At 43.3% G+C, this 21,090-nt stretch overlaps 1 protein-coding gene across 31 annotated transcripts in view; it reads left to right on the top strand.

Annotated features, from left to right (window-relative positions):
• celf2 (cugbp, Elav-like family member 2) overlaps window positions 1-21,090 on the top strand; it is an 850,872-nt gene that overhangs the window by 531,549 nt on the left and 298,233 nt on the right. The window contains exons 1-2 of one of the 31 annotated variants that reach the window (XM_060842661.1): window positions 3,727-3,781; window positions 10,080-10,270. The exons of 29 other annotated variants lie outside the window; for them this stretch is intronic. The gene's annotated coding sequence lies outside the window, so the exon portion shown is untranslated. Of the gene's footprint in view, window positions 1-3,711; window positions 3,782-10,079; window positions 10,271-21,090 lie in introns of those variants that run through there. One more of the 31 variants, XM_060842663.1, reaches the window with a different exon arrangement.

A 21,090-nucleotide genomic window follows, 5' to 3' on the forward strand; every position in this document is an offset into this window, starting at 1 on the left:
GAAAGCTATCGATATCTCAAAGGGAATTGAAAGAGAGTCCAACATTGAATCTACATGATATGTGAAGTCAGCATGCCCTTGCACAGGATTGAGTTTCCCTTGTTCTACAGGTTTCCCAAAATAACTTTGCTTCTGTTCTCCTGGATACCCTGAGACTTGAGAATCTTTTGTGTTAGTGTGGTCTTGAGGTAATGATGAACATTGAGGGAAGCCTCATTGTTTCTCTTCAGTTAATGTACGGTCAGTTTATCATGGATTGAATAGGAAAGTCAATTCAGCTCGTACCTAGACACAGCGGTCCACATGACCTGGGTGTGCTGTTTCCATTCATAGTTAGCTGACTGTAAGTTATTTGCCAGTGGTTGTAAACTCTTTGGTTTTATACAATTTTGCCTCTGGAAGTCAAGCTGCCAGGATTAAGTCTGGCTTGCATGTAGGCTAGTTAGTAAGGTTAGATCACATGGGATCCAGGGAAAGAGCTAATTGGATACAATGTTGGCTTGATAGAAGATATGCTGGTGGTGGAGGGTTGTTATGTAGACTGGAGGCTTGTGACTAACGGTGTGCTGCAAAGATTGGTGCTGGGCTCACTGTTTATTTGTCATTCTGATCCATGATTTGGATGAGAATATAGGTGATATGGTTAATAAGTTGTTGGATGATGGCAAAATCGGTGGTCTAGAGGACTGAAGGAAGTTATCTAAAAGTACAACGAGATCTTGATCAGATGAGCCCAGAAATGTCAGATGGAGTTTACTTTAGATAAATGCAAGATGTTGCATTTTGATAAGAGCAAGACTTAGACAGTTAATGGTAGGGCCTGGGGATTATTGGTGAACAGAGGGACCTAGGGCTACAGGTTCATAGTTCATTGAAAGTGACATCGTAGACAGACAGCGTGATTAAGAAGGTTTGCCTTGGTTAGTCAGAACTTGGAGTAAAAGTGTTGGGAGAGAATGTTTTAGCTGTGCAGGACATTGGTGAGGCCAACTTTAGAGTACTGTGTCCAATTCTGGTCACCCTGCTACAAGAAGAATATTATTAAATTGGAGAGAGTGCAGAAAAGGTTTACAAGGATGTTGCTGGCACTGGAGGGTTTGAGTTAGAAGGAGAGACTGGATAGGCTGGAACTTTCTCTTCCTGGAGCGTCAGTGGGTGACCTTTGCAGGGATTTATAAAATCATGAGGTGCAGAGACCGAGTGAATAGTCCAGCTCTTTTTTTTTTCCCCAAGGGCAAGAAAGTCCAAAATGAGAGGGGAAAGGTTTAAGGTGAGACGGGTTTAAAAGGGACCTGAGGGATAACTTTTTCACACAATGGGTGGTATGTGTGTGTACGGAATGTGCTGCCAGAGGAAGTGGTGGAGGTGGGTACGATTACAACATTTAAAAAGCATCTGGATGGGTACATGATCAGGAATGGTTTAGAGCAAGTTTTGAGTAGATTTGTAGCTCGGGTTGTGGTTTTGGATGTAGGTTTGCTCGCTGAGCTGAGGGTTTAGAGGGTTATTCCCCATACACAGGCAAATGGGGCTAGTTCAGTTTAAGCAACCTGGTCAGCTTGGATGCATTGGACTGAAGGGTCTGTTTCTGTACTGTATAGTTCTATGGCTGGTTAGCATGAGAATAGATGCACCTCCTGTGAGTCCTAATGGGTTTACATTTGGGTTGTGACCAGATAGAAGAGAGTACACTCTGAGAATCAGTGATTCACAACACATTCTCCCCTAAAACCGAAAAGGCAGGCAATAAAACACCTAAATAATGTCTGTCCTCCGGGACAATGCAAGTTGAAATCAGAGCTGCAATGTTTTAGTTTCAATTTTGCAATAGCGGCACAGAGTAAGCAATAGGTATGCTTGTAATGTTGCTTGAATAGTAATCCAGAGGCCCGGACTAATATTTCAGGAATTGGAGAGATTTAATGGAGTTCAGTAAGAGTCTGGGGAAAACAAGCTTAGTAATGGAGTCATGATAGCGCTGGGCTGCCATTCTGACAGTCAGATTTGTACTAGCTTCCTGGAAGGTAAAACTGTTAATCCCATTCCCGTGCTTTCATTCCATAACCAATTGATTTCCCTCAAATGTGCATCTAATTTCCTTTTGAAACCTTTAATCCTCTCCGCATCCACCATCCTCCTGGGCAGATTGTTCCAGGTCATCACTGATTTTAAAAATAATAGATTTTCCTTACACCTGTCCTGTGCTTCTTACCTAGAATGATAAATCTATGCCCACTGTCCCCTTGTCTAAACCTGTTATGATCTTGTACACCTCTAGCAAATTTTTCCTTACTCTCCTCCTCTCAAAGTCAAACAACCCCCAGTCTTTTTTTCCGTGGGACCAATCCAGGCAACTTCCTCTGCACCCACTTGGGGATCTTCACATCCTTCTGAGGATGTGGTGACCAGAACATGATACTTTGTATCAATATAAAGTGATGGTGAAGTTGTGCGATTTATACAAAATCCAAAACATTTGTTAATGTCCTTTTTGTTTCAAGTAGGAAGCCTCCTTCCAATCCAGCCTTTGGTGACTTTACTCTCTATCAACATGGTTGACTTGTGACTGCGTTCTGAAGTAGCCTGTCTAACCATTCTAGTCAAGATCACTGGAGATGGGCAATAAAGTGCCCATTTTGGCAGTGACGCCATATCCTAACTTTTTTTTAATAAGTTGTGGAACTATCCTTCTGCTCAAAATTTAAGCAACAACTTCTTCAGCTTTGTTCCCCACTCTGTTTCTCTCGGATAGTAAATGGTTTTTAATGTGTATCTGGCAGAGCGAAGCAATGCAATTTGCAAATGGTGGCCCACTGCTTGGCTTTTTTAATCAAAGGCATCCTGTCTTCAGAGCCTTTCTACGTGTGGGAGGAGCAGCAGCTGAAAGATGCCTCCAGTGTCCAAAGCAGTGAAGGAATTTGGACTGAATTTGTTTTATTGTGATCTGTAAAATTGTTTTTACCCTCAAAGATACCTATTTTCTTTAGTCTGAATTTGTTTTAACTTGGTTTTTATTGTCATTTTCTTCCTTTTTTTTTGTTCTCACTTTTGTGAGCACACATGATGAGTGCTTTGCCCACAGTGCGATTGGCTGTGACTGTTATCATCATCGTTGCATCTGTACTTCCCCACCCAGTCCAGTTATGAGCTCCCTGTCAACCACACACACACACACACACACACACACACACACACACACACACACCCCAGTAGGACAGGAACAGCCTAACCAAGAGTAGCAAACTCTGCACGGAAGTGATGTTTGTGTCTATCAGTGAGACATTTCAATGCCTTAATTAATATGTAAAGACATCAGGTTGATCTAATCCTGACTCAGGGGAAAGTGGCTTATCAGAATAGTCTCTGTGCCCGTAACTTTAGGGCTAAAGTAGTTTGCTATCATGTCTGAGGAAGTTCAGGAACAAATTGAGCTTGGAGTCGTGATTATCAAGGTGCAGGAGAGATAGTGGAGCAGAAATTTGCAACAATTTGACAGTCTGCTCTGTCCGAAGAAGTGGGAAGAATTTAAAGCATGCTGTTTTTGTTACAATTGTTTAAAAGTGTTGCAGTGTGTGGAATTCTGTTTTACAAATTGCTGAGTGATTGCCTAGCTCTGGTTTCTCTGAAATTTATCTTTTTAAAAGAGAAGTTCCTATTTTCTTTTATATTTCCTCTTTACGTGAGGGAGGGAGGAAGCGGGTCATCAACCTGAGAGAATTCAATTAAGTTGGTGTGAGATGGGCAGACGCAACTATGAATTGTACACCTGCAGCTGATGGTGGTGAGTGCATGATAGATAGCTCTTTGGGTACACTTTCTGAATTAGACGCTAATAAAAATTGTGTTGTCTTGATCGGGACTTCACTGTAGTGCGCAGCTGGGGCTAAAACCGTTACGTTAAGGCCAAAATGCATTGACCAGGCTTGTCTGTCCTACAAGGAAAGCTCAGTCAAGCTGCAGCGGAGAGATTGAGTGGACTGGGAATACTGTTTGGATTTTAGAAGAATGAGTGGGGAATCTTTATAGGAACATTTCAAATTATGAAGGGAGTAGATAAGACAGAAGGAGGGAGGTTGTTTCTAAGGGAGGGTGAAACCAGGATGTGGAGGTGCTGGTGTTGGTCTGGGGTAGACCAAAGTCAGAAGGCCTAGGTGCCAGGTTACAGTCCAACAAGTTTATTTGAAATTACAAGCTTTTGGAGCGGTGCTCCTTTGTCACCGAAAAACAGAGGGAGGGTGTTGTTTAGTCTCCCCTGATGTGGTTATAGGCTAACCAGTCAACTGCTCTTCTCCCACATCGGGAGAGTGGGAGACAAACAGGAGAAGGAAGGCATCTTTTAGCCTTTTTTTTTAAGCGCACAAATTGTTTTTTGTGCTCCACAAGTGACACTTCAAGCTGGGAGGCAGTGATGTAAACTATAAACCTGAGCCAAATACATGTGTTGGCTCAGTAATTACAGCATGCTAAAAGGCCCATTTTTTAAAAAAAATTTTTTCTTCTTCTTTTATTAAGTCACCAAGAGCTGTCTCTGACACGAAGCTCATTCTGTGAAGTCTGTCAGACTTTGAGTAGATTGTGATCATTTAGCTGACACAGATGTTGGAGAGGAGAATAGCACTGCCTTTGGTTTCACTGTGCCTCCAACTGTAGAGAAAATACATGCGTGTAGATTTGAATTACACTTTGTCTCATTTTAACGGCTGGTTGTTTCTCTTCTCGACAGTGTTTTGGCATTGCTGGAGGAACCTGTGGCCAGTGTGTGCAGTTGCATTGTTACTGGGCTTTCAGGAATTGCGTGTAACATTGGAGGAAACATTAATGTGGATTTCAGGCAAAGGCTTGCTGCTGTGGTGCAGGTTCAGGCTGAGGGCTGGAGTAAAATGCTGTGCTCAGTTTTGAACTCAAAACTGGGCATCACCAAGCAGGACTTTGTCACATAGCAACTCTCTCAAGAACTGTGCTTAATATCAGGTTGATTTAAGTGCTCAATAATTGACAGAAACAAATGGGGCTAACATTTAAATATGTTAGCAGGAATTCTGCCCTTGTGTGGTGTTGCTGTCGTCTATGCATGGTTGAAACATCTCAAATGCAAATATGTAACGCCTTTTACCCATTCCACTGTTATACAACCCCAGGTTAGACCCCATTTGGAGAACTGAGAGCAGATCTGGGCACCACACCTTCGGAAGGGTGTTCTGGCCTTGGAAGGGAGTACACCATAGATTTACAAGAATGATACAAGGAGAGATCGTACAGATTGGGCCTGCTTTCTCGAGAATTTAGAAGTTTAAGCAGTGGTCTGATTGTAGTCTTCAAGATATTAGCAGGAAAAGAGAGGGCGGATAGAACGAAACTATTTCCACTGTTCGTGGTGCAGTAAGAATAGACGGGAGGGGAGGTAGGAGTGGGGGTGAAGTGTGGTGTCATAATTTTTAAAAGAATCCTCGTGATCAGGGAAGGTGAAGACTGCAGGTAGTTACTGACTAAGATGGGATGGCCTTGTAGGCTTACCTTGGTTAGCTTTGTGAGGCCATGAAACCTATTCCGTGAAGTCTGAATGAGCTTCATGTCAGAGACAGCTCTTGGTGACTTAATAAAAGAAGAAGAAAAAAATTTTTTGGGCTGAGGTAATTGGTTGAACAGTGCATCTCACATTCTACGGTTTTGCCGCCTCTACCCACCTGAGTAGACAGCCAACAGCCACTCAATGGGTACAAGATCTGGCTGATGCCCTCCATAAAGCAATCGGGCTCTTCCAGCTTCTATAGTTTCTGGCACTATTGACGACCTTCAGTAAAAATTGCTGACAGGCATTATTAAGAGGTGCTGTCCAATTGTTTGTCTTTGGAAAATGGGCTCAGTAATGATGGCATCTCGATGCCAGTGACCAGCATTAGTAGAATTGGGTGCCCACTGATTTGACAGAATTCTGGGCCTGAATTGTCTCCACATTATCTAGACCATATGCCAAGTGAAACTCCCATTCTTCCCTTGAGCACAGACATAAACTAATTTCTACCCCAGTGTTAAATGAAAACCAGCCAGAGGGTAAAATAAGCTGCCCTGTGCTCCTGGTCAAGACAAATGACTTTGCCATTCATTTCTTAAAATAATGCAGTGATGATCAGCTTATTTTCCAGTTATCTCTGCAATGTGAATTGTACAACTATATGTAGAGTAACAATTGCAGTCATCAGACAGTGTGTCGTGTGAAAGTGGAGGCATTAGATGTTAGTTTATGCAGTGTTTGAGTCCTATCTGGGATGCTTTCAGTGTTGTTTTAATGAGCTCTGTAAAAACTCAGTTTAGTGGATATGTCTGCTTGGAAAAGCTGTGTTACTACCACTGACAGTGACATTTACAGTGCAGCATCACAGTTAGGAGTCATGTGGTCATTGACTTGGGCTACCAGCTCTGTAATCGATTTGTTCCAAAGCCACTTGAAAACACAGCACTTACTCACCAGCAACTTGTACATGAGATGCATGCCTTAAAGTGTCGTCTTTATTTGGCCTTTTTTTTGGACTGGGGAGGGACTCAGTGCTCTCGCCTTCAGAGTGCTGATTGGACTGAAAATGAAGGTGGTCCAACTGGCCAGTTTTGAACTTGCATCACTGTTGTCTAGTTTTCTGCCCTTGCCATGTGTCACTGCCTTGGATGCAGGTCCAAAATTCCCAGCACTGTGCTGAAAGCTGTTTGGCTGTGGAAGAGAGGACAGGACGGCAGTCAAGCTGAATTCCTTCAATCCACGGTCAATTTTTCGGGAGCAGGATAGTTGACCAAACTCGTTACCTCTGTAACTCATACCCTAGGGAACCAGGGACCTGGTTGTATGTCAGGCTGAGCTTCTATCATTTAACAAGATCTGAACCTTTCTTAGGTTTGTGTGAATCAGTTTCACGCTGGACTGTCTTCAGCTGAGTCAACTCAGAGTTTTTAATGTTGTGTTTTCTAATGAGTCTGACTTCCCATGTCAGCACTAAACCTGCTGAGCCATTTGCTTCCATCCTTATTACCCTTGTGCGTAATACAATCAACACCACGACTGTTATCATAAAAGTAATAATCTGTACAGTACTCCTACCAGGATCATAAAAGCCAATCTCTGTCATGCCTGTGAATGATTCCCTACCTTCATTTCAATGCAGGGCTCGAGGAGGGGAAGTAACAATAAGTGGATCAACCGAGATTCTTGATTGCTTCACTCAGTGGCTTCAGGCAAGTTTGGCTAGATTACGTGAGCCATGTATAGACAGACCCTTCTTTTAAAAGTTCAAACATCACAAAAGCTCTATCAGCAGTGAATGCCTTTTCTTAAATGAATAAACTGTTATGGAAGTCAACACAGTGAGTGCCCATTTTGCACTCAATGCCATTTCATAAATTGCAGTGCAATGGGGATTTACCGTTTCCTGTATCACAGGGATTTTTTGGGTCTGATAAAGCAGATGCTGGAAATCTGAAACAAACCAGAACAAATTGCTGGAGAAACTCAGCAGGTCTGGCAGCATTTTTGGAGAGAGAAACCGTTAACTTTGGTCACGAACTGTCTTGATTTGCTTCATTTCATGTAAAAACATTTATATACGAGTTGTTGTTGTAAAAGCAGAGACCGTTTAGAGTTGCAGTGAAGTCTCTTCAGACTAAAACTCATTTCAACTGTTTCCTGCCAGTAATTTCTTCTGATTATTTCAGAGTGTAGTATAAGAAAGTTTACATTTTTAAAGGTGGCTTTTTTTCTCTTAACAGGTGAGTATTTTCCTGCAACACTAACCCTTCATCCCTGACCCCTAAACCCCCACCTTGGCCAATCTACCCGGTTGGAGGGGACAGTGATGATGAGTGAAGCATTAGGAAAACAATAGGGTGTAAATGTAGTACAGGTATTCCAAACAACAATGGAATTGAACAATGGATGATGTACCAGAGGATGGATTAGATTTTGTAAAATGACTCGAGGGAGGAAATGAAGCTGGAAGGACCTGTGAAAGGAAAGCTGCCTTTAGAGGTTGAGAGTTGGAGACAACAAATGGGTCATGTATGAACTTTTTGTAAGAAGGCAGATATAATGGTGGGTTTGAAGAAAGAGCAACCCTAATGCTGTTATGTGTTTGACCACCCAGGAGATATATATCCAGCAAGGATGAATTTGAGGCTCAAAAGTAAATCTTGTAACCCTGAATTTGACAAAGATTGTCAGAGCGCCTAGCACACTTGTCAATGCTGAAACTGGAATATTGCCCATTATAACTGTCTCTTTGAATGGGATAATGTGATCAGGAGGGCTCTTGTTATACAAAGAACTAGATCAGGAACTCCCAAAATGTGGTGCTAGCAATGACAAGTGGACCAAATATTGATCTGTAAAGGTTGGTGGTAGTGAAATGCAACTTAGAGTCATGACATTGGAGTAGAAGTAGCCATGTTATAACCTACTTCATGTTCTGGGAGCCTTCGTTAAGTCATTGTCATGTGTGCGCAACCACCATGTGGAAATTTCCCACCGTAAAGTGATGAGGTAGACTTCAACCCTTACTGAGGGTCAGCTGCAGAAGGTCTTGTGATGGAGTTTTTTTTTTGAAGAAGTAACAAAGAATGAATGAGGGCAGAGTGGTAGGTGTGATCTATGTGAACTTCAGTAAGGCGTTTGACAAGGTTCCCCATGAGAGACTGGTTAGATCTCATGGAATACATGGAGAACTAGCCATTTGGTTACAGAACTGGCTCGAAGGTAGAAGACAGGGTGTTGATGGAGGGTTATTTTTCAGACTGGAGGCCTGTGACCAGTGGAGTGCCACAAGGATCGATGTTGGGTCCTCTACTTTTTATTCATTTTATTTAAATTATTTGGATGTGAGCATAAGAGGTATAGTTAGAAGTTTGCAGATGACACCAAAATTGGAGGTATAGTGGACAGCAAAGGTTACCTCCGATTACAACTGGGTCTTGATCAGATGGCCCAATGGGCTGAGGAATAGCAGATGGAGTTTAATTTAGTTAAATACGAGATGCTGCATTTTTGGGAAAGCAAATCTTAGCAGGACTTGCACACTTGATGGTAAGGTCCTCGGGAATGTTGCTGAACAAAGAGATCTTGTTTGCAGGTTCATAGCTCCTTGAAAGTAGAGTTGCAGGTAGATAGGATAGTGAAGAAGGTGTTTTAGTATGCTTTCCTTTATTGGTTAAAGTATGGGGTACAGGACATTGGTTAGGCCACTGTTGAAATATTGCGAGCAATTCTGGTCTCCTTCCTATTGGAAGGCTGTTGTGAAACTTGAAAGGGTTCAGAAAAGATTTACAAGGACGTTCCCAGGGTTGGAGAATTGGAGATGTAGGGAGAGGTTGTATCGGCTCAGACAGTTTTCCCATGGCGCGTCAGAGGCTGAGGGGTGACCTTGTAGAGGTTTATAAAATCGGGACAGGCATAGATAGGATCAATAGACAAGGTCTTTTCCCTGGGGTGGGGGAGTCCAGAACTGGAGGGCATAGGTTTAGGGTGAGAGTGGAAAGATATGAGACTTGAGGGGCAACTTTTTCACTCAGCGGGTGATACTTGTATGGAATGAGCTGCCAGAGGAAATGGTGGAGACTAGTACAATTAATATTTGAAAGGCATCTTGATGGGTATATGAATGGGAAGGGTTTGGAGGGATATGGGCCGGGGTGCTGGCAGGTGGGACTAGATTGGGTTGGGATATCTGGACGAGTTGGACCGAAGGGTCTGTTTCCATGCTGTACATCTGTGACTCTACGACTGGAAGGTCTGACTGGATCACTGAGAACTCCTGTTGTACTGGCGTAATCACCGCCTTGCCTCTGTCCTCTTGGCATATGGTGATCATTCTCCTCCCCTCTGGTTTTGGATCCAGAAGGAAGAGTGTTGCCTGCCAAAATCACACCATAAAACGCCACCACAGGCTTTCTGAAACATTTGAAGTGCCTATAATTAACAAGTATGGTGAGCTTTCTTATGCTAACTTGGCTTTTTCCTATTTGCCGTCAACATTGATGGCAGGTTGTTTTCACTACATTAGATAAACTGTTAATTGTCGAATGGGGATCTGTTGAATTTCTAGGTTCGGCTCTTTCCCAACTGGAATTGGCAGGATTCTACCCCAGCCTTGTCTGGCATTTCACATTATTGCCCTCAACTGAATGTTTAAGCAGAGAACTGGGATTTCTGTAGCAGCTTATCATCCCTGTGTGGATGTCCCACAGCGCTCGTGTACAATGCATTGCATTCTGAAGTGTAGCTGTTGCTACATGGGTAAGTGTGACAGCCAATTTGTGCGCGAAGCATTCTCCAAATTGTAAATGAGATGGATACCTAATTAAACAAAGACAAAATGCTGCAGGTGCTGCAAATCTGAAATGAGAACTGAACCGCTGGAGGTCATCAAGTCCGCAGAATCTGTGGGGAGAGAAACCAAGATAATGTTTTGGGCTGATTTAACTTTTCACTCCAACTAGGAGATATTAAAGATGAAGCTCATCTTAAACAAGTTCAATGCCAGGAAACAGGTGTTAGGAAGGCAACAGCAATATAATTTTTATATAGCAACCTTAGTGAAAGAAGTACCCCAAAGTACTTCAGGTGAGCAAGTACTTGACTCTGAGCGGTGCAAAGATATTGAGACAGATACTTACTCGAGTTAGCCCTTTTGAAAATGCCTTTAAGCTAAAGGGGTTTGAGAGGTTTAAAGGAGAATTCTCAGAGCTTGGGACCTGGTTAGCTAAACTTATGATTGCCAGTGATGTGTTGATGTAAATCACGTTGTGCAAGAGGAGAGAATTGGACAGACGCTGAGAACCCAGAGGGTTATAGGCCTGGACAAAGTAGCAGAGATGGGAAGGAGGTGGGGGTGGCGGGGGGGAAGAAGCATTGATGAATTTAAAAACAAAGGTGAACATTTTGAAATTTTCCAGTAATACACCAGTGTGGATTGCAGAGTGATCACTTGGTGAGAGTTAGAATATGGCTCGTTAGGATATGGCTCGTACAGGTTTGGGTGAGCCCAAGACCGCATTCAAACATCTGAGTGCAGGAAAGAACGAAGGAACATGTGATGGGGCTAATGGCAGGAACTATAAATGGCAAAACTCATGATGGCATAAAGCATAAACTTCAGATAAGGTATAAATTTTGCAGCAGTATTTACTACTTAATGAATTTTACAATGCTCTGCACTCCATATCCATTTCATCACAACTTCTGTCAGACAGTTGCTGGTAAAGTTTTTTTTCACTTGCGTCTTCAATAGACCCACGTTTTGATTGGGTGGTGACTGGGTGGTAAAACACTCTCTTGTCTTGTACTATCATCCATTTTGCTATTTAATCTTTCTTGTCTTTCATTGACCAGCAGGTTAACTGTTTGTCTTATCACGGATACTGTTAATTCTCAGAATATTACAGCATTTTCTGTTTTTAGTTCCGGATTCCAGCACCCATGGTATTTTGTAAGTTGTTTGGTGGAGTCACTGGAGAGAGAATTGTTAGTTTTTTTTTGGGCAATATCAATATTTCTGCCTTTTACATAATTTTTTTTGTCTCCTGAACCATTTGAGCAAGAAGACATGCCCCCAAAATTTTAGCAGAAAGTGAGCACTGCAGATGCTGGAGATCAGAGTCAAAAAGTGTGGCACTGGAAAAGCACAGCCAGTCAGGCAGCATCAAAGGAGCAGGAGAGTCAATGTTTAGGACTCTTGAAGAAGTTTTCTTCCTCTTGCTCCTCAGATGCAGCCTGACCTGCTGTGCTTTCCACAGGAGTGTTGGGGGTGGGGGGTAGGGGGGGTTGGGGGAGGTAAATAGGAGGTGAGCTTAGGTGATAAGTAGAAGTAGGGTGGAGTGGATAGGTGTGGAAGGAGGCTGGACAGTTTAAGGTAATGGTGCCAAGTTGGAGGGCTGGATCTGGGGTGAGGTGGGAGGGGGGGAGGGAGGAGACTGGTGAAATCGACCTTGGCGGCACAGTGGCTCAGTAGTTAGCACTGCAGCCTCACAGCACCAGGGTCCCTGGTTCAATTCCAGCCTTGGGCATCTGTCTGTGTGGAGTTTGCACATTCTCCCGTGTCTGCATGGGTTTCCTCTGGGTGCTCTGGTTTCCTTCCATAATCCAAAGATGTGCAGGTCAGATGAATTGGCCATGCTAAATTGTCTGTAGTGTTAGGTGCATTAGTCAGAGGGACATGGATTACTCTTCGGAGGGTTGGTGTGGACTTGTTGGGCCGAAAGGCCTGTTTCCACACTGTAGGGAATCTAATCTAATCTAATCTGATGAATATTCCCAAGGTGGAAGATGAGGCTTTCTTCCTTCTGGCATCGGCATCAACATCAATTTCACCAGTTTCCTCATTTTCCCCTCTTCCTATCTCATCCCAGATCCAACCCTCCAATTCAGCACTGTCCTACCTCTCCACTTTCCTTTCCACCTAACCCACTCCATCCTCTTCTCTGACCTATCACCATTACCCTCCACATGCTTCTACCTATTGCCTTGTAAACTACCTTCACCGCCCCCACCCCCACCCCCTTCCTATTTGTCTCTCAGCTCCCTTCTCTCCCCACCCCATTCCTGATGAAGGGCTTATGCCTGAAACATTGATTTTCCCCTGCTCCTCAGATGCTTCCTGACCTGCTGTGCTTTTCCAGTGCCACACCTTTTGACTCAAATATTTAAACCAACAGCGAGCTCCAGAGGCAGCATTGTACTGGCATGTTAGCTTGGATGGTAGGGAATTATTTTTCACGATCAAAACAAATTTGCGTAACCCAACAGTTCTGAATGCACGTGACCATTGTAGAGAGGGTAGGAAGTTACTTCCTCTCCAGCTTTGTCAGTATGACAGGCTCTCATACCCTACTCCATCCATGGGAGTGATCTTGGTGTCCAGCTTCTACTCTCTGCCAAGAATTGCAACTTTCATGTGTGGACTTTGCTGCAGTGTGTTGAGCTGGGAGGTTTTAACAGTTATTGGAATTTAATGCAACGCAGTTACAATGTCTCAGACAGTGCTGTATAACTGACTAAGTAGAGCTGAATGCCACTAATGCACCAGTAACGTCTCACCAGTGCTGGCTGGGATATTGTTCTTTGTTCAGGATGTTCTGTACCTATTAATTAATCAACTCCTGTCAAATGCAGCAGTTAACAATTTTGCTTTCCTCTCCCAGTATTCCCACCTTTAGCTTAGCACTCCAACCAATGGATGATTTTAGAAGCTATGTGTAACATGTTACCTTTTTTGGCTTTGTCAAGTTGTTCCTTTTATTACTTTCTAACGAATGCTGTGCAGATATGACGCCATGAATGGCATCACAAGGTAACCTGACCCCCTCCAATAAATAGGTGCAGATATACACTCTGACTCTTCTTGCCTATCAGTACAATAGGGAATGATAAGCAGAAGTCTGAACCCAGTCAACATGCACATCCCTACGCTCTGGCCAGCTTCAATGCACCTGCTTCTACCCAATTCAGCATCTTCACGGTTGAATTTTGCACATGGCTGCTACGTAAATGCAAGTGTAAAATCCAGCTTGTTACTGTGTGACTTGAGATTTCCAGGGGAATGGAGAAAAATATCCAGAATGAGACAGGAAGTGGTTTGGGAAGGGTGAGCATATAAAAAGGAATCCTTTAGGCACCAGTGGATTTGCAAATTTCAAGTCTTGCTGTGAGTTTTTGTTTCATGAACAATGAGAATAAATTCTCCTTTAACAGGACCGCGGCTATGGCTTCTGAACTACCACAGCCACCAAACCAATATTAATTATCTCAATCGAATGAAACAGTCATTTACAACAGATAATAAATTCAAGAAACAGACCCCACCACCAGGGATATAATTCCCTCCCCACCCCTTTCCGCCTTCCGCAAAGACCGTTCCCTCCATGACTACCTGGTCAGGTCAATGCTCCCCCATCAATCCACCCTCCCGTCCTGGCACCTTCCCCTGCCACCGCAGGAACTGCAAAACCTGCGCCTACATCACCTCCCTCACCTCCATCCGAGGCCCTAAAGGAGCCTTCCACATCCATCAAAGTTTTTTACCTGCATATCCACTAATATCATTTATTGTATCCGTTTCTCCCGATGCGGTCTCCTCTACATTGGGGAGACTGGACTCCTGCTAGCAGAGCGCTTTAGGGAACATCTCTGGGACACCAGCACCAATCAACTACACCACCCTGTGGCCCAACATTTCAACTCCCCCTCCCACTCTGCCGAGGACATGGAGGTCCTGGGCCTTCTTCACTGCCGCTCCCTCACCACCAGACGCCTGGAGGAAGAACGCCTCATCTTCCGCCTCGGAACACTTCAACCCCAGGGCATCAATATGGACTTCAACAGTTTCCTCATTTCCTCTTCCCCCACCTCACCGCAGTTCCAAACTTCCAGCTCAGCGCTGTCCCCATGACTTATCTTTCCTGCCTATCTTCTTTTCGGCCTATGCACCCCCCCCTCGCCCCCCCCCCCCCGACCTATTACTTTCATTCCCCCCCCCCCCACTCACCTATTGTGCTCTATGCTACTTTCTCCCCGCCCCCACCCTCCTATCACTTATCTCTCCACGCTTCAGGCTCTCTGCCTGTATTCCTGATGAAGGGCTTTTGCCCAAAATGTCGATTTTACTGCTCCTCAGATGCTGCCTGAACTGCTGTGCTCTTCCAGCACCACTAATCCAAGAACAAATATAAGCCTTACTGTTGAGTACGCCTGAGTGTAGGGAATAGAAGAAACTATTCAGCCTTTGTGCCTACATCGCCATTCATCATGATCATAGCTGATTGCCCAACTCAGTAGCCTAATCGTGCTTTCTCCCCATAACCTTTTAATCCCATTCACCCACAAGTACTACATTCAGCTTCCTCTTGAATACATTCAATGTTTTGGCATCAACTACTTCCTGTGGTAATGAATTCCACAGGCTCACCACTCTTTGGGTGAAGAAATTTCTCAACTCAGTCTTAAATGGTCTACCCCGAATCCTCAGCCTGTGACCCCTGGTTCTGGACGCTCCCATCATTGGGAACGCCCTTCTTGCATCTACTCTGTCTGGTCCTGTTAGAATTTTACAAGTCTCTGAGAACCCACCCACCACCCCAGCCCCCATTCCCCCCAATTCATCTGACTCCAGTGAAAATAATCGTCACCTTTTTAAATTTTTAAATTCATCAAGTTTTGCTGTTAGCTCCAAATGGTCGTTTGAAAAGGTTTCATAGTTTCTAAACTGAGAGAATTACTATATAAAAGCAGACATCGGTAACAAGCTCTGAGGACAACTCCCTGTCAACTTCACTGCAGACTTTGTGTCATTTTCCAGTGTTGCAACGTTTTGACCAATCTGCCCCAGTTTGTATTTGATTTCTCTCTAAAGCTGCAGATACGTTTGATTCACACAAAGTGACAAAGCAATATTCTATAACCGTATCCTGCTCAGATTTGTAACACCCCTCCTCCCCTCCCCCCCCCCCCCCCCCCCCCCCCCTCAACAAAAGCTTTGAAAGTTTGCAAAAGCTGTCAATGCTCGCATGTGAACAGCAACTTCTTTGGGCAACTTTCGGGATAACTGGTCCTTGTGGAAGTCCAGCCGATAGGCAGCCTGAAAACTCAACTTGTTTCTAATTTTGCTCAAAAACTGAAACTTTGAAACAGGAACAACGCAAGGTGAATGACAAAGTAACCCCATTGATATGTGCAAATTTATTCAGTACACTGAGTACTGTTCTGGTCTTTGATCTGAATTCTCTTCCTGTTGGGCTGTTATAATTGGTTTTGCAGTCGTATAGCTGTAATGGGCAAAACTAATATGCACTTGTATTGGGATCAAGTGGATCAGATTACAGTGCAAGATGTCCCACAGGCGAACACCCAGCCAATGAAGGACAGAAAAATGCACATGGATGAAGGAGCAACAACTCAATGAGTCACAATCGCAGGAATTAGAAGCAAGTTTTAGACACCTTGAGTACGCTGTGCCATTTTGATAAGGTCATAGCTGATCGGATTATCTCTCAATGCTCCTTCCCCCATAACCCTGGACTCCCTTGTATTCAAGTCAGATTTTGTAATGACGTTAAATAACAGCCCATCCTGCTGTTCTTTGGAAGGGAGGGGGGGACAGGAAGGGAGTGAACTCATGGCTGAAAGTGGCAAACAATAATTCTCACCTCAATCATTAGTGAGAGACTTTTTTTTAAGCTGTGTTCTTGAGTACTAGACTCACATGCAACAAGGAGAAAGATCCTCTGAGCATTCATCCTATCAAATCCCCTTGAATCTTGTTTCATCGAGATCACCCCTCATTCTTGTCTCAGGCCTAGTGCTAACATCGTTGGACTGTTAATCCAGAGACTCTGGTCATATTCTGGGGACCTGCATTTGAATCCTGCCACGGCAGATGGTGGAATTTGAATTCAATAAAATATCTGAAATTAAAAGTCTAATGGCCATGAATCCATTGACAATTGTCAGAAAAGCCTATCTGGTTCACTAATGTCCTTCAAGGAAGAAAACTGCCCTCCTTATGTGGTCTGACCTACATGTGTCTCTAGACTCCTAGCAATGTGGTTGACTCTCAACTGCCCTCTGGGCAATTAGGGATGGGCGGTAATTGCTGTCTAGTCAGTGACACCCTCATTCTGTGAATGAATAAAACAAATTCTCCTGAACTCCATTGAGTATAGGCCCAAAGTACTTGTTTTGGATGATTTTGTACTGATTCAGTAGATCTGAAATCTACTGAAGCACTTTTCCTGATGAAGATGGAAACTGGGAGAGGTGTATGACTAGTAGCTGAGCTGGTATCGCACCATTTACACAATCCTTTAAAGCCAAGCTGATCTCCAACATATCGAATGCCGAGGGTGAAAAGCTTTTTTGGGAAGGGAATATGTTGTGGAATGAGCATAATCCCCCTTGACACACATCACAGCTCATTCATTCCATAGAGCTTGAAATCTGTGCAGCCGTATTGCACAGAAAACTCCAACATTCCAGTAGCTTGAGCTAATTGGCAACGTTGACACTATCTTCTGAATAGTCTGCCATAAAAATGGCGTACTCCATCTAATTTTTAAATTCAAGTTCTTTGAAATGCAAACTCAAACTTCTTCCTTGTGGCACATAACTGTTATTTGGCAGAAAGGTATTTTCCTTGCTCACTTTTATAACTGTTGTCCGCTGTAGGCACTGCAATCTGTACACCAGTTGTAAAGACAGAGTGGAGAGCTAAATGTGTTTCTTCCCTGATGCATGTTAATTTTTTTCCATAAGAAACGTCAGCTTTCTATTAATTTAGCTGCTAGAAACAAGAATTTTGACTGTTCAGTCTGATTCTTTGAACAGAAACAGACCTATAAATCCATGCATCTCCTGCTGGTCCATGGGAGCCTGATCCAACACCATAACAATCAAATACCAGAAGACAAATGTGTCTTTAGGATTTTGCCAGACTTTTGAAAGGTTGTGAGATATGATTTAGCATCATTTTAAACCCCTGTCAGTCCAGGAAAACGGTATTAAACTGTAGCAGCTGTACTTAGTTCATTGGTCATGGACAATTCTTGTTCTATTTTAGCTCATCTGACTATTGAGGTAAGCTCATTGAGACTCATGGACTTTTAGTGGATTTTTACTTTTGTCGATTGTATTACGTTTAAAAAAACTTTTGCTAAAATGGTGTCTGATTATAATGGTGTCCTAGTTGTCATCACGAATTATAATGGGAACATTTGCATCCTATTCTGTGCTATGGTGTCTGATGTGCTTTTGCAGTTGATATCAGCAGAACGTTGTCATATATGCTCAGCTAAGGACGGAAAATTGTGCACTTTGAAATGGTGCATAAGAGTGCTCCTAAAACAGCTACTGCTGAAACTTTTTGATAAGAGTTTTGGGTGAGGGACCAGGTTTTAAGTTCAGAAAGAACAGTATGGTGGAATGAATAGAGAGAGAGAGTAAACAGAAAGTTAACGTTTAGGTAACATTCGATTGCAGCTTTTAAAATTGAGTATTGTAAGAAAAAGGTTGAATGTGGTACATGCTGTAATGTTGTAAACAGGCAAGTAACCCAGAATCTGCAGATATTGTACGATGCAGCAAAAAGCCCTAGACCCCGGGAATAATAATAGGCAAACATCATTATCAGTTGAAGCATTATGTAGTTCCATGCACAGCCTGATGTTGTGAAATGTCTGGCGGAAACTCTGCTGATCAGATAATTGGATGCAGATAATCAACACTCCACTGCCTATGATTTCGTTTTTAACAGTCTGCTTTATTTTTTGTTTAAATAGCTATTATAGGTGAGCAGTCTTCACTTTGACCAGATAGCAAAGATGTACTTAAACACAAAGATTATGGCCCAAACTAACACATTTCATCTTTTGTTTTCTGGACTATTAGAGCTGGGAGGAATGAGTAAACTTCTGCAATTGAACAAATCAGTGCAGGTTTTCCAGATAAGAAGACAAGATTTTGTAGGTTTTAAGTCTGGTGATGTAATGAGCTCAGCGATATGAACAAGCTGAGTGAGTGGGCAAACGCGTGGCCAATGCAGTATAATGTGGACAATTGAGAGGTTACCCACTTTGGTGGCTAAAACAGGAAGGCAGGTTATTATTAAGATTTAGGCTATCATTTGAGAGGGGGGGAATTGAGTGACCCTGTACAGGAGTCACTGAACGTAAGCTTACTGATGCAGTAAACCGTAAAGAAGGTAAATGGTTTAATAGCCTTCATTGTGAGAGGATTCAAGTAGAGGAGCAAGGATGCCTTACTGCAATTGTATAGGGCCTTGAGACTATTGTATGCAATTTTGGTCGTCTCGTCTGAGCAAGGATGTTCTCCCTGTAGAGGGGAGGGCAGCAAAGGTTGGCTTCTCTGATTTTCCTAGGATAACTGGACTGACATAGGTTGGGAAGGTTAATTGCTTGAGGATTATATTCACTGGAGTTCAGAACAATGAACGGGGATGTCATTGAAGTTTTTCTAACAGGACTTGACAGATTGGATGTAGGAAGGATGTTTCAAGTGGTAGGGGAGTCCAGAATCGGGCTTCACAGTCTAAGGATGCTGGGTAAACTGTTTAGGACTGAGAGGAAAGATTTCCTCACTCGGACTAGCGAGCCTGTGGAATTCACCACCACAAGGCCTTTGAGATCAAAATGTTGTGTGATTTCAAGAAGGAACTAGACATGCGTATGGGGCAAAAGGGATCACAGGATATTGGGGAGAAGCAGTAATCAGCTATTGAGCTAGATGCTGAGCCATGATCATATTGAATGGCAGAAAGTTGAATATCTGCAAACTACAGAAGCACTTTTCCTGGTGGAAGTAGAAACTGGGAGAGGAGTATGACCAGTAGTTGAGCTGTTTATAACATTCCTCTAAAGTCAAGCTGATCTCCAACATATCGAATGCTGAGGGTGAGCAGAGCAGTCTTAAAGGAGGAAGGAACTAGGGTCAGTAGTGATTGCTGCATCTCCATCTCAACATCTAACTTATCGAGATACAACTACATTCACTCAGGCTACATTGGACTTGAGTATTTTCTACTCAATTATCTTGCTTCGGACTATGCAAGACCACTTGAACTGTCAACTTATCAAGTATGTAAACAGCCCAACTCAGGAAGGGGTCATAGTGGACCTGGTGCTGGAGAATGAGCCTGGCCAGATGGTTGAAGTTTCAGTAGGGGTTTACTTTGGGAATAATGATCCCCACAGAGTCATAGAGACGTACAACATGGAAACAGACCCTTCGGTCCAACCCAATCTAGTCCCACATGCCAGCACCCAGCCCATATCCCTCCAAACCCTTCCTATTCATATACCCATCCACATGCCTCTTAAACGTTGCAATTGTAACATTCCATAAGTTTTAGAATACTCATGGACAAAGACGAGAGTGGGCCTAAAGGAAGAGTGCTAAATTGGGGGAAGGCCAACTGCAGCAATATTTGGCAGGAGCTGGGGAATGTGGATTGGGAGCAGCTGTTTGATGGTAAATCCACATTTGATATATGGGAGGCTTTTAAAGAGAGGTTGATTAGAGTGCAGGGCAGACACTGAAAATGAGAGCTAGAAATGGGAAGACTAGGAAACCATGGATGGCAGATGAAATTGTGAGACCAGCTCCGAGGAAAAAGGCAGTGTACGTAAGGTCTAGGTGACTGAAGACAGACAAAGCTTTGGAAGAATATCGGGAATGTAGGACCAATCTGAAACGAGGAATTAAGAGCGTTGAAATATCTTTAGCAAACAGGGTTTTGGAAAATCCCAAAGCTCTTTATTCATAAATAAGGAGCAAAAGGGTAACTAGAGAAAGGGTTGGCTGATTCAAGAACAAAAGAAGGAAATTATGCGTGGAGTCAGAAAATGGGGGAGATTCTTAATGAGTACTTTGCATCAGTATTCACAGAAGAGGGACATGACGGATGTTGAAGTTAAGGATAGATGTTTTGATTACTCAAGGTCAAGTCAGCATAAGGAGGGAGGAAGTGTTTTGTATTCTAAAAGGCAATAAGGTGGATAAGCCCCCAGGTCCAGATGGGATCTATCCCAGGTTGCTGAGGGAAGTGGGAGATGAAATAGCTGGGGCCTTAACAATATCTTTGCAGCATTCTTGAACGTGGGTGTAGAACCAGAGGACTGGAGAATTGCTACTGTTGTCCCCTTGATTAAGAAGGGTAGCAGGGTAATCCAGGTAATTATGGACCAGCAGCCTGCTGTCAGTGGTAGGGAAGCTGCTGGAGAAGATACGGAGGGATAGGATCTATTTACATTTGGAAGAAAATGGGCTTATCAGTGATAGGCAATGTGGTTTTGTACAGGGAAGGTCATGTCTCACCAACTTAATAGAATTCTTTGAGGAAATGACAAAGTTGATTGAGAGAAGAGCTGTAGATGTCATATACATGGACATCAGTGAGGCATTTGATAAGGTTCCCCATGGTAGGCTGATGGAGAAAGTGAAGTCTTATGGGGTCCAGGTATAATAGCTAGATGGATAGAGAACTGGCTGGGTAGCAGGAGACAGTAGTCATGGAAGGGAGTTTCTCAGAATGGCCAACTGTGACCAGTGGT

The sequence above is a fragment of the Hemiscyllium ocellatum genome, chromosome 23 (genome assembly GCF_020745735.1).
Source record: "Hemiscyllium ocellatum isolate sHemOce1 chromosome 23, sHemOce1.pat.X.cur, whole genome shotgun sequence".
Lineage (NCBI taxonomy): Eukaryota > Metazoa > Chordata > Chondrichthyes > Orectolobiformes > Hemiscylliidae > Hemiscyllium > Hemiscyllium ocellatum.